The sequence below is a fragment of the Patagioenas fasciata genome, chromosome 16, assembly GCF_037038585.1.
Source record: "Patagioenas fasciata isolate bPatFas1 chromosome 16, bPatFas1.hap1, whole genome shotgun sequence".
Taxonomy (NCBI): domain Eukaryota; kingdom Metazoa; phylum Chordata; class Aves; order Columbiformes; family Columbidae; genus Patagioenas; species Patagioenas fasciata.
This window is the reverse complement of record NC_092535.1, coordinates 2316114-2328641: the sequence shown is the minus strand read 5'-3', so window position 1 is coordinate 2328641 and position 12528 is coordinate 2316114.

Genomic DNA, 12528 nt, shown 5'->3' with positions numbered 1-12528 from the left:
TGGACAGAATATTGTTTAATCTCTGCAAACTGCCTCCTGTTCCACTGCATAAAGTCAGCAGAAGGAAATAAAAGTATCAAATATCTGCTGAATTGCACTGGCTTAAAAATTGGCCAGTGACATTTTACCCTTCAAAACCAACAGCTAGTTGCTACATCACATCCTCCTAAATTGTGTTCTTCCTAACGCTGACAGTCACATCCTCTATAGAATCTCCCTAGAAAGACTGTGGGATTTAGATGAAATGTAGTAAACCAGACCAATAGTTTTGGCTTAACTTTGGCTCATCCTGGGACTTTCTGTGGGGATGTGGGGCAGCAGACAGGACTCTCCATCAGTGGTTTGTGGGGTGGGTGGGAGGTTTGCTGAGGAACCAGCTGGATTCTGCTCAAATGAAACTGTCAGAACAAGGGCTCTCTCTCCCTTATAGGTCTTGAACTTTTTTCACTCCTCTGATAGAACCCAGTAAGTTACTAATCCACTGTGTTTTAAGCAACCAATTATCTGCCAGCACCAGAGCACAGCTGTCCAGAAAAATCACAGAATCATAGAATTGTTTAGGCTGGAAAAAACTGTTAAGATCATTGAGTCCAACCACTAACCCAACACTGCCAAGTCTACTTCTAACCCGTGTCCCTGAGAACCTCATCTCCATCTGTTCAACCCCTCCAGGGCTGGTGACTCCAGCACTGCCCTGGGCAGCCTGTTCCAATGCCCCACAGCCCTTTCTGGGAATAATTTTTTCCTAATATCCAACCTAAACCTCCCCCGGTGCAACTTGAGGCCTTTTCCTCTCATCCTATCAGTTGTTCCTTGGGAGAAGAGACCAACACCCTCCATGCTAAAACCTCCTTTCAGGTAGTTGTAGGCAGCGAGGTCTTCCCTCAGCCTCCTGTTCTCCATGCTGAACACCCCCAGTGCCACAAATTCACCTCGATTCAAACACAGAATTTTAACTCAGCTTCCCATTTCCAGTTTTAGCATAAGCAGCGGTGTCTATAAGACACCTGGGGAAGCCAAAGCAGCCTGTGATGGAGCCACATTGTTGTGGTGCCAGCAGGCTGTCCCCACAGGCCACACGGTGCTGCCATCACTGCCTCCTGCCCCGGGCAGCCCTCGGCCATCGCTGCCAACCCAGTCACCAACCCTACTACTGCAGGAGGCAAGGTTCACCACAGTATGTTACTTCATGAGCTTAAAACCCTATCAACCAGGCACTGAAGTCACCCTGTGCAGGGTTAACACTCTCAGCCAGTTTATTCTAGTCAGTACTTGTAAGACTTTTTAGTAGAAAACCACAGTTTGGACCTGGGCTTTTGGCCTATACATTGGCTTCGTATATAGGGAGCAGAATGAATCTATTTTACTTTATTGCTTTTATTTATTATTGCATTTCAGTTAGAGTCAAGCTGGAGTTGAATACTGATACCTGAAAATGTAGGGCTAGTGTATCCCCACTGCATCATACAGTTCATTTTTACAGCTATTGTACCAGCTATCACAATACTGTGTTTTCAAGTAACCTTGCAGTTCAGAAATTTCTGTCAAGAAAAGGGTTTTCAAATTAACCTTTGAAATTATGGCTGCTTGCAGCCTTTTCCCAACATGACTCATGGAGTGAAATCCATCTACCCTGAAATTCCATTAAAAATGCTAGCAAAATAAACCCATTACAGCTATAACAGCTCAAATTAGTGTCAACATATCGGGACATATGTCTAATTTCAGTTTGGAGACTTGAAGATTGGAATCCTCCTTATGGGCACCATCAGCTCTTTCCAAACAGCCTTCAGGTCTAGATAGATTCGTTTTAAATGAGGAACATCAAGGCAGAGCAAACAGAACCATTCAGATGGTGCATTAATTTCAGTCAGTTTGCTAAAGCTATGATGATCATCACAGTGGCTTCAATAATTTTCTCCAACTTGCTACTGATGCAGTTTCGTAGGCCTTTCCACACATCTTCTCCATGGGAGACAGTGAGGGAAGACACACACTGTGGCCTTCAGGTGGGATTGATGGGAGATGAGGACCTCAGCTAAACAAGACAAGGCTCCTTTCCGTTTAGCCCAGTGATGTGAGAGCTATTAGAAATCTGTGCCCATCTCGTAATCTGCCAGGTGTAATGATTCAGCACAATGGGACCTCTGATAAGCGCTGCCTGCACTGAAATGAAACTGAAAATTGAGCTGAAAGTATTAAACCGCTCAAATTGTATGTACTCTAGTGAAAAACTAGAACACTCATCTATACGCATATTGACTCTGGTACATAGAAAAGGAGGGCTGAACTAGTATTACAACACTATTCAGAAACTCCGGTTGGTATTGAAACCCTTTGCACTGGATGATATATAAATGCAAGGCAGCAGACAGATCTTTTCACATATTTCCTGCCATTTAGCTTCGGATGACACAAAGGAACAGAACAAACAGGAAGGGAGAGGAATGGGAGTGATTTGAGATCACAGCACTGCGCATAACCTAAGCATATGCACGACCCGATTCTTCAGACAGTATGCTTATAATCACTGCTTAATCTTTTCTGTCTGTTTTGAATTCCATAAGTATTTTCTGCCCATTTCTCCCTCTTGATATGTAACCTTCAAAAAAGAACAAAAAAAGAGGATTCTCACTCATCCTCCATTCCCATTGCCACTCACTGCTTTCAGGATAAGCCTTGTTTTTTCCAAGGTTATACACTTTTGATGCTTCCGAATGCAGGTTTCCAAATCTCATACCTCTGAGCTTCTGTATTCTCAGACAAAACAGTGCTGCTCGGTTTTGTTGTGTTGCTTTGTCAACTTCAAAACCAACAGCCACAAAAAGGAAAATAAAAAATGACCTTTTGACACAACTGAGACATGAGGGGCGACTCTGCTGTTTGCAAAACTTTCGGGACTCTCTCAAAACCAATATTTCTTGTTCTCAGCAACATTTCAGTTATTCAATGCAAACCTGAGAAATGCTGATGAGTGCAAAATGAATCTCACTTGAAGCTTCTCACACTGGAAAAAAGCTTCTGTACAAATTCTGGAATAAAGACCATGAAGACTGTGGCTGTATGCGTGCTAGAGGAAAGAATAATATCCTGTATACTAGGAAAAAAAGAGAGTATCTAAAGCCTTTATCTAACCCATTGATCGTACTGGAAAGCTGCTTAGTTATGGACATAGGGTTTGCTTGGATGTAGAACAACAGATCTCCGCTGAGGCTGGGAAGCCACCAGGACCAGCTCCAAGCACTCAAGAAGCCCTGGAGTGTGTGTGCTTGCACACATCTGTACACATCTGCATACAGAGATAAGAACACCAAGGGGCAATGGAAGACAAATTTCCTACCCACTTGAGTCTTAATTTCCTCTATTACATTTATTAGATTGTTTGGCTCAAGCTCCAAAGCGCTGACTGCTGTTTGCCCACTGGACAGTCAGTGGAGAAGGGAACATTCACAGCACCAAAAAAAGAAAGGTAGGTTGACCTGCATTTGGCGCACTTGCCACTGCAATTCTGTAGGCAACGAATGGAGTAGACTGGGGAGATTTAATTGGGATTCAAGGAGAAATTACCTAGAATGTCTGACTTGAAAAATGTTTTCTGAGGCAGCTCCAAAGGTTTCTTACGAGCAAGCCATCAGAGACAAATTAAGGGGTAAGCTTCATGTAAGCTGGTCAAAGTACATGATAAATGCAATTAATAAAGCACTAGATTAGATTTTCACATTCAATCCTGGATAGCAGATAAAGTGGGAAAGTGCTCTTCTGTGCCAGGAGCAGATCAGCAAAGGGGCAGTCATGATGCTTTCCTTTACCTTGCTCCTGGGGATAAGCAAATATCCGTGACCTTTCCCTGGATATATTGTCATCTCTTGACTCTCCCTTACACCAGCCCAGCTCCCTTTGCAGCGACTTGGGAGGAAACTCTAGGCCAGCCAGCTCCTGCTTTTCTCCAAGCCTTTTGTCCTTTCCCAACAAGTCCTTCGCAGTTAGAGAAAGCAAAACATTACAAGAAAATAGCAGTTCTTCCCATCCACAGTTCTGGGCCAAGCAGTCACAAACATGAACCTCTCAAAAGCCTTTCCCTTCTTCTTGGACTTTTTCCTCATGTCATTTTTTTTTTCTTCAGAGATACTAATAAACCTAATAGGAACAATTTAAACTGAACGTGACCTAAAGGACGATTATTATATTTACTACCATCAGCAGAAATACTCAGGTGAAAAGTAGGCTGAGGAAGAAAAGTAGGTGGGGGAGTAAAAGTAGGCTGGAGGAGAAAAAATGGGCCATCTGCCCAATTCCGGATTTTCATGGAATCGTAGAATGCCCTGAGATGGAAGGGACCCACAAGGATCATCGAGTCCAACTCCCATCTCTGCTGAGGACAACCGCAAAATTTATACCGTGTGAGATAACCAGGAGTTTTGCACAAGCTGTCCATGATTGGGGTAAAAAGAGTTGTGCTGAATATAAAACTTCCCTGAACGCTTCAGCTATGTGCAACTGTGGCCTTTCTCATGAGAAGGTTGCCCAGATTTGGGAGGGGACTGCAGTAAAGGCAGCTCCTTCACTGGGGAAATTCACAACCTTCAGCCTCGTATGCTCATGCTGGCAATCGGTGTCTTTGGAGAAGGGTGGGCAGTTCCCATCTTGAGCTGCTTTAGAAGCCTCGTGTATGCCATCCATTAATATCCAAAGCACGAATATACTTTTTCATTTCAGAATAAAATACTATCCTGCAAACAGCACTTCGAATCTGAATTCAAAAAAGGTGCCAACATTTCAAAGCTCATGAAAGCCACTGTAGTGTTTTGATAGATCCCTCTAAACACTGTGGCCATTTCACGGTTACCTTGGGCTATCTTTTCATCTTCAACATGCTTTAGCCCTTTAATGTAATATTTAGACCAGTGTTGTTATTAGATTTTCCCTGGATGAAAGGATCCACAAATGTAAATGCCAGTTGCTAATTCTCGCTAGTACGAAATAATAGTATTAGTACATCACACAATAAGAAAAAAATTAAGCTGGTAATTTATACTGCTGAATTAGATACACTAACAAAGGCGAGAGGCAATTACATACCAAAGTAAAACCTTCAGTGCACAGACTTAAGCATTCCTCAGTCTTTAGTGTTCAATTAGGGTGAAATTTCCTTTCAATACAAGACATAATGCCAAGGGCTCTCATGCCCTCAGTAGAAGTATAGGATTTCATCTCATCTGCCTCCATACAAAGTCTTTTTTATTCTGGCAAGGCTCAAGGTTTAGCTCTAAAGAACAATTTGATCTGCATTACACATTGCACTAACAGGCTGCAGCACACAGATTTATCTGCCAAATGAATATATTCTAATAGTTCTGATGATCTGTCTTTATAGCACCACTTGATTAACAACAAATTTATTCACTTGGCAGCTGTATTCCTTAATCAGGTGTTCACTAAGCAATAGCACATAAATATGTATAAGTGTCAGATTTATGGATCAGAGAGTACAATAATTTAATCTGAAGAAAGGCGGATTGTCTATACTTCTAATTAGTTTCCCTTTAAGTAGTGTCATCATACGTACACATTTGTACATGTTTGGGGCTTGATTTTCAGAGCCAAGGATGTGTGTCCAATTGGGCAGTGTTCCCTTCCTCGGGAGCCTAATTGGGGTCCTTTTACAAGTCCTTTCAACCCTATTGCTCGATTATATTGGACACTACATAAATATTTCCTTGTATTAAATGGTTTTATAGGGGTTTCATTTCCAAGACTAAGTACTTCACATTTGCACACACACATGCTTTGCATCTGGCCAGGCTCTGCTTGTCCTTCCATAACCTGGACACACAAAAATAGGTGCTGGCAATATAAATGCACTGGTGAATGACAGAAAAACAAATTACTTAAGGCAATATCTTCAATCAAATGGATCCTGGTTGTGATAATAATGGAAAATTATAATAATTACCAGGGAGAAATATTCCATCTGTGGAATTCAACCCAGCCTTTTAAGATAGGTTATAGACTAAGTTGACAAAAGTATTTTACCTTTCTTTTCTCTTTTGAGCAGATTCTGTAGGAGCCACTTTGACACTTCATGGGAGGCTGGAAGAAGAAGAAGAAAAGTGGATCTGAAATAATCCTTGGTTTATCAGGCATAAGTACTGTTATTTTGATATCTGTACAAGACGGAATACAACCGGAGCTGTCAGGCCCCACTTAAAAATAGAACTGGCTATGAAGACAGGCAGTTGAACACTGTAGTGGCCTCTACTTTGGTGCACTCCAGCTATCCAAGCTGAAATATAGAGCGCCTACATTAGGAAGATAAAATTGTCTACCAAGAACTGTGAACTCCTGCAGAGGACTGTTCGGAGTAGCTACATCAAACTTTGAAAGACATTAATATCCTCAAAATGATCCAGTTCACCATACTTTGTCTAAATAACTTTTGCATTTGACTTGAGATTTTCCAGAAAACCTGGAAGAAACCTGGTGGTTGGAAAGGAAGCTCAGCCCTATGGAAGTCCTTCCATTGAAGAGGAGCACAGGGCAGGTTGTGGGTACCCAACAACTCAGTTGCTGCCCAGGTGGCCCCAGCTCTCCCATACATCACATGCAATCCCCAACGCCTTGCTTGGTACTCTCCAACCACCTCTTGACTCTTCAGGAGATCACCAGGATCATATAGGAACCAGGGTATATAGGAATGGAAGGCAGGAGAAAGGCAAAGATAGGAATGTGTTGCTCTCGACAGGTTTTGTTTCCCCGAGACCAGACCAAAGCCATCAGCCACTGCTTCCAGCCCTGCGCAGTCCTGGATGTGACAGGCTGACAGAAAGCACAGCAGATTTACGCCACATTTTAATGAAATACTAGACATTAAAAACATAATAATAAAAAAGAACAAAGATGCATTCACTACTGCTCTAAGGTCTTACTGGAGCACACTAAGTTCCTAACTTTGTATATTACAAACACTGTGTACGTTGAAGCCACCTCTTTGCATCTTAACTGGATAATTTCCATGCGATGTGTCCTTTAGCACCGCATGTCACACATAGGGTTTCCTTACATATCATCTCTGCCACTGCATGAACTGGTATGAACCTGAAACAAGTCTGCACAAGCAAAAGGAGCTCAAGTGCAGCAAGATTTGCACTGTATCTCCATGTAGAACTGGTCCCAGTTTTAGGAGCAGAAGGGATTAAAGGTCTAGTGCAGATTCCCTGACTGTGCTGTCCGAAGAGGTACAGACCATACTCTAATCCTGCTTTCATTTCGAGCTGGAATAAGTTCAATAAAATCCAGAAAATTACAGGTAAGTCTCAGAGACCTTAACTATGCTCCTGCACCATTCTGATATATCAACTGTGGCTGGTTTGTACCCATGGAGGGGAAGAAAAGGTTGCTACACAGATCTAATCTGTAAATAAATGAATAGCTAAAAATCAACCTTCATGCAGTTCCAGTTGAATAGAAATTGGGACTGCCTTTTTTTTTTTTTTTTTTAAATTAAGTTACTGATCTATTGTCTTTCAAAAATGTAACAAGCACAGGGAGGCTGATCCATCGCCATTTAATATACAGCACACAGTTGTATGTCAAGATGGATGTAAGAGTAATAGTTCTTTGCAATATTTAAGTCTACTGAGCCTTCCAGATCTCCTCTTCTAATATCACTTGACTTATCAAATCCAATTTGGGGTTTATAGCCTATATAGAGTTCTCAAATTGCTAATCCAGTTGGCAACGAGTGTCTTCTCTTCTGTAATACTTCATCTTCCTTACTCACTGATCTGAAGGGTTGGAGTTCTAAACTCATTTAGCAAGAACAAAAAAAAAAGGGTTTTATTATAAGTTTTGACAATTATGTATGTCCTGATCCAGAGAGTAAATAAAATCTGAGCACCTATTTGCTGTGCCACTAAATGCCGGCAACCAAACTGACGACCTGTGATGGAAGATGTACAAGACTCACTGCTGAGGATATTGAGTAGGAACCAGTTTGTCGCTCACCATGAAAATAAGAACTTCCAGTGGCAATTATCAGGCAGAAGAAATTACACACTTCTAATAGTTTTGCTGAGGCATCCCACTTCCCAGGGACATTTCATGGTTAGGTGCTAAAAAGGAACTGTCTGCTTTTCCCAAACGTGCACTTTCAACCCCAGGTTTGAGAGACGTTTAAGGTTAATGTCAGCCCACCATCAAGGGCTGTGGATGAATTTTATCTTAACACCGGGCCAGTCACTTCATTTTTCCTAACCTGTGCTTTTCTACAACAGAGAGTTTTCTGCTCCAAGTTGTTCCCAGCCTCAGCAAGAGCCCCATTAGGTATCTGGTCCATGCCCCTGAGCACCCTCAATCCAACATGGCTTCTGCTGCCCTGTCCTGCTTGCTTTAACCACACCGAGTCACGATGCTCGTTCTGCCTTCCTTAAGCCACAATCCCATAACCCAAATGCTTTTTTAAAAGCACCTTTCTACAGCTGACTTAACTTTTTCAGTTGAAATGGACTGGTTTTGAGTGAGAAAAATATCTGGCCCTCTGCCTTTCAGTTAATGACTTTAAAAATCCAATAAGCAGAGCAACCGAAATTACAAATACAAAGTAAAAAGTACCAGGCCCTTTATTTCTTGCTCAGAGGCAAATTGTGCAACTTTAATTTAACAGAAAATGATCAGCTTTATGACTAGATGTGTTGCAAATAAATTGACAGCCTTTATACAATACAGTTACTTTATTTTATCTGATATTATTATTAACTGAGACATCTGACACTCTTATGGCTCACATAAGAAATCCTGTTTTAGTATAAATGTGCTTAAATAGATCTCTTTGTACTACGTGAAATAACCCCCTCCTCTCACCTTAGCATTCACAACCTGCAGAATATACAGAGCTCTATCATACCCCTTCCTCCTCAAAGAGCTGGATTTAACATCTTGGTCAAAGGAAGGGTTTCCACTGATTCGAATGACTCTTGGATCACCCCAGAAGTGTACCTATGGGAACAATTCAGCCCCATGGGACCGGAAGGAAAGCTTTCCTTCAGCTAACTGACAGTTTTGACAAAAAAAAAAAGAGCATGTTTCTGTATGTATAATCATTTTAACTCGGCTATTTTGCTTCTGTTCCCTAAATAAATTCACTCAAGTGGCTGACACTGAGTGGCACAGTGCCGGGCCAGGCAGATATACCCATTCATTATCATCCCTCGCTACATGCCACATATTTAATTCTTCTGATCCTTCCTCTCAAATCTCTCCTCAACCCTGAGATCCTGTTAGCAGCTCTTCCCCTTGTTCAGTACAAATCCCTCAAGAAAACAGGCAGGTAACTGCCATTATGTTTTACAATTGCTTAAAAGCAAGGAATTCTGTACCTGCTGTGTTAATTCACTCTCTGCCACTTGGCAAAAGAGAGTCTCTCCGTCCCTCTCGCTGCCCTGCAGCCCATGATTTGAGTGCAGACGGCGGGAACAATTTTGGCATTGATTTAACGTGGCACAAGGTTTACAAGTGGCGCCAACTCCCAGCACCTCCCCATAGCAGCATCCTCGCTCACGCGTGTGGCTGGAGCACGGGGCTGGGTCTGTCCGCAGCCTCAATCCACCGAGAGCAAGGCTTGCAGATAAAGATACCTCTATGCCGTGGTTTCTTTGAGCTTTCCTCTGACAACGAATCATTCAAAGTGTGAGATAACGAGGCAGGCAGCGTCAAAGAAGCTGCATTCAGTCAAGGATCCAGATTCAGTGGCAGGATTCCCGGCACAAGGATCACATGCACCTGCTTTGAAGGACCCGCACTGGTTTTATCACCCCCGCTGACGGTGTTGCCTGGCATGTCAAGAAATGCCCCCCTTGACTGATTGTCTGCCAAGCATATGGGAAAGACATACAGTATCTGCCTTTGCAATTTAACTCTTCCACCTCAGGACTACCGCCCCGTGCCCCACGGTCTAACCTGACATTGGGGATGGATGGAGAGGAGTCAGAAAATCCAGATCAGGTGGCAACTACCAGCTCCAAGAGATGAGGTGGGGTCTGGAGAAGGCACCAGGGGGCTGAGCCCCCACAGGGGCTCCCGTTTCCACTGGGTGGAAGAAACCAAACCCCACAGGTCCATCAAATTATTGACATCCCATTGACAGAAGGCTGTGACTAAAGCAGCCCTTCTCCAACCGCATCGTGTCTCAGGATGTGCAATCGCCTGCTTTTGCTTTACTAACAGGGCTGAAAATTCATATATTCTTTACAGCATTCATCTCCTCCTGGCTGCTTCCAGTGTGTGATCCAAAGCATTTTGCTGTGCATCTAAAACTTATTTTCTCCTGAGGACGTGTGGAAAACACTTTGCTTTTTTGGCAATAAGTGCATTGCTGCTGTAAACAAGATTTTTCTGAGCTCTTTTTAATGAAGATAATTAAGAACTCATTATAAAACAGATTATTAGTAGTAAATGGCCGGTAGTAAGCCCCATCTATATAATGTCACAATATTATTAGGTTTCTTCCACTAGAACTGCAGACGCATACACTCTGGCCATTTCCTTAACACTATGAATTCTTGATATTTGCTCACAATTCTTTAAAATGTGTTGTGCAGAGGCTTATGCTCCAAGAATGATAAATACTATTTACTGTTTAATACAACTGGATGAAAAAGTAGATAGATATTTGTCAATAATTAGTGTGTTAAAAAGCAAAAGCAGAAATAAAATGGTCCCCCCAAAAAAAGCCTATGTAAGCCACCAGGATTTGGGGATCTTCTCAGATAAAATAAAAAATAAAGGGAAAGTGATTCGGTATTGTGACAATGGATAGAAAGATATGGAGATGGAACACCCTGTTTACCATAACAGCAAATAGTATTTCCCAGATTGCTGATGCTCTTTCAGTTTCATGTGATTTTGAAAAACATCTCGGCTGATTCAGAGAAATTACATCTATGTTTCATATATTTGACTAAAACCTGAAGTCACCCGCAGAAGAAGAGCTCCGGTTCGTGCTGTCACCATGTGCCATACGTCTCCTCTTTCTTCCTCCACCTTCGTACCCTCACTTCCTATGGAAACAAGGCTTGAGCGATCCCTTTCTCATTCCCTTCACCTCACATACAATTTCTAAGCCTGTAGGTCTCTCTTAATCAAATTTGCCAGAATAATAAAAGCTCGAAGACAACTGGATCCTCCCAAGATAGGCAGCTGGGAGAAAAGGAAAGAGAACCCTTTTAGATGTCCCCTATAAAAGCCCCATATGGGGTGTGGGGCTTTATTATAAGCTAATGCCACTGGACATAAGTCGTTGTAAGATAAGGGTCTTAAACATGCAGAAGTTTCCGCTGTAACTTTCTTGGGCAGAAAATGCAATCGACCACTGGACCCATAGAAAATGAGGCTTCATTAATTTTTAGTGATCACAGATCTATTTCTATTTTTTATTCTAATTTTCTGCTTTCTCTCTCCTATTACAAAAATAATAATAATGAGAAAAAGACAGTATCTGCCGAACAAGACTTTGTTATCTCTTTCGCAGCACTGCTGTGTTTGCTACTGGAAATAAAGCTAAAAGCAAAGCCTTTAGTATCACCACACCAGTGCTGGAGAAGCTGATCAGATCGCAAGCCCTGTTTCTCTACCAGGAAAAATCTACCCCACAAAAGACAGGGGTTGCATCTTTTCTCTGCTAATCTCTCGTTCCTCTTGTGTCTTTGGCTTTTCCGCCCCCCCGGGAGCGGAATTAGATTTCAGCAAGAACAATAGCAGCAGCAACATCAGCTCCATTATCTGTACTAACTACACTTTTCTCACAAATATGGTTTTTTGCATCACCTGGAATTCTCCAAACCAGGGTTTTCCTTAGAAAAAAGCTCTCTCAATAGCTAAAGGAAAAGGGATTAAGGGATATTGTTAAAATGAAAGCCCTGCTTAATACCTAACATCTTCAATTCTTTAACTATTTTTCCTTTTCCTATTTCTCTAATGAAAGGCTAAAAAGATCTTTAAGGCTGATTGTTGCCATGGGACTAAGCAGCCTGGAGTGTATTAATTCAGCTCCCAACAGTTTGCTTAACTAGTTAGTGTGCAACACTAGCAGGGTCGTGCTGACATCCTTATTTCAGCCCTCTTTTCAAGCAAAATAATTGGGCTACTCCTGACGACTTAGAATTAAATTTAAGTTGAAGTTCACAAGTAAAATGTCTGTCTATTAGCCGGTGTGAAGGAGGCTGACGTTCCGAATCCTAAAAACTTAAAATCAAAGAGAAATGAGAAAACAGTATGCCTATGATTAGGCCAGATTTCTGCTAATTTTGAGACTGATTGAAAGTGGTTTTTAAACACCGAAGACTGACATTGCTGCTTTCCACAGGTGGTGGGGTAAGGTAGAACCGGCCTGGAGTTTCATCATATTTTCCTTCTTTCTTAAAATGCCTTCAACTCTTTCTTCTTTTGAATGGCTGATTCTGCCTTTTCAAGGTATGCCTCGATATGCTGGATTCACCAATGACCTGTTGAGGAGACTTAAATGATAAATAAATT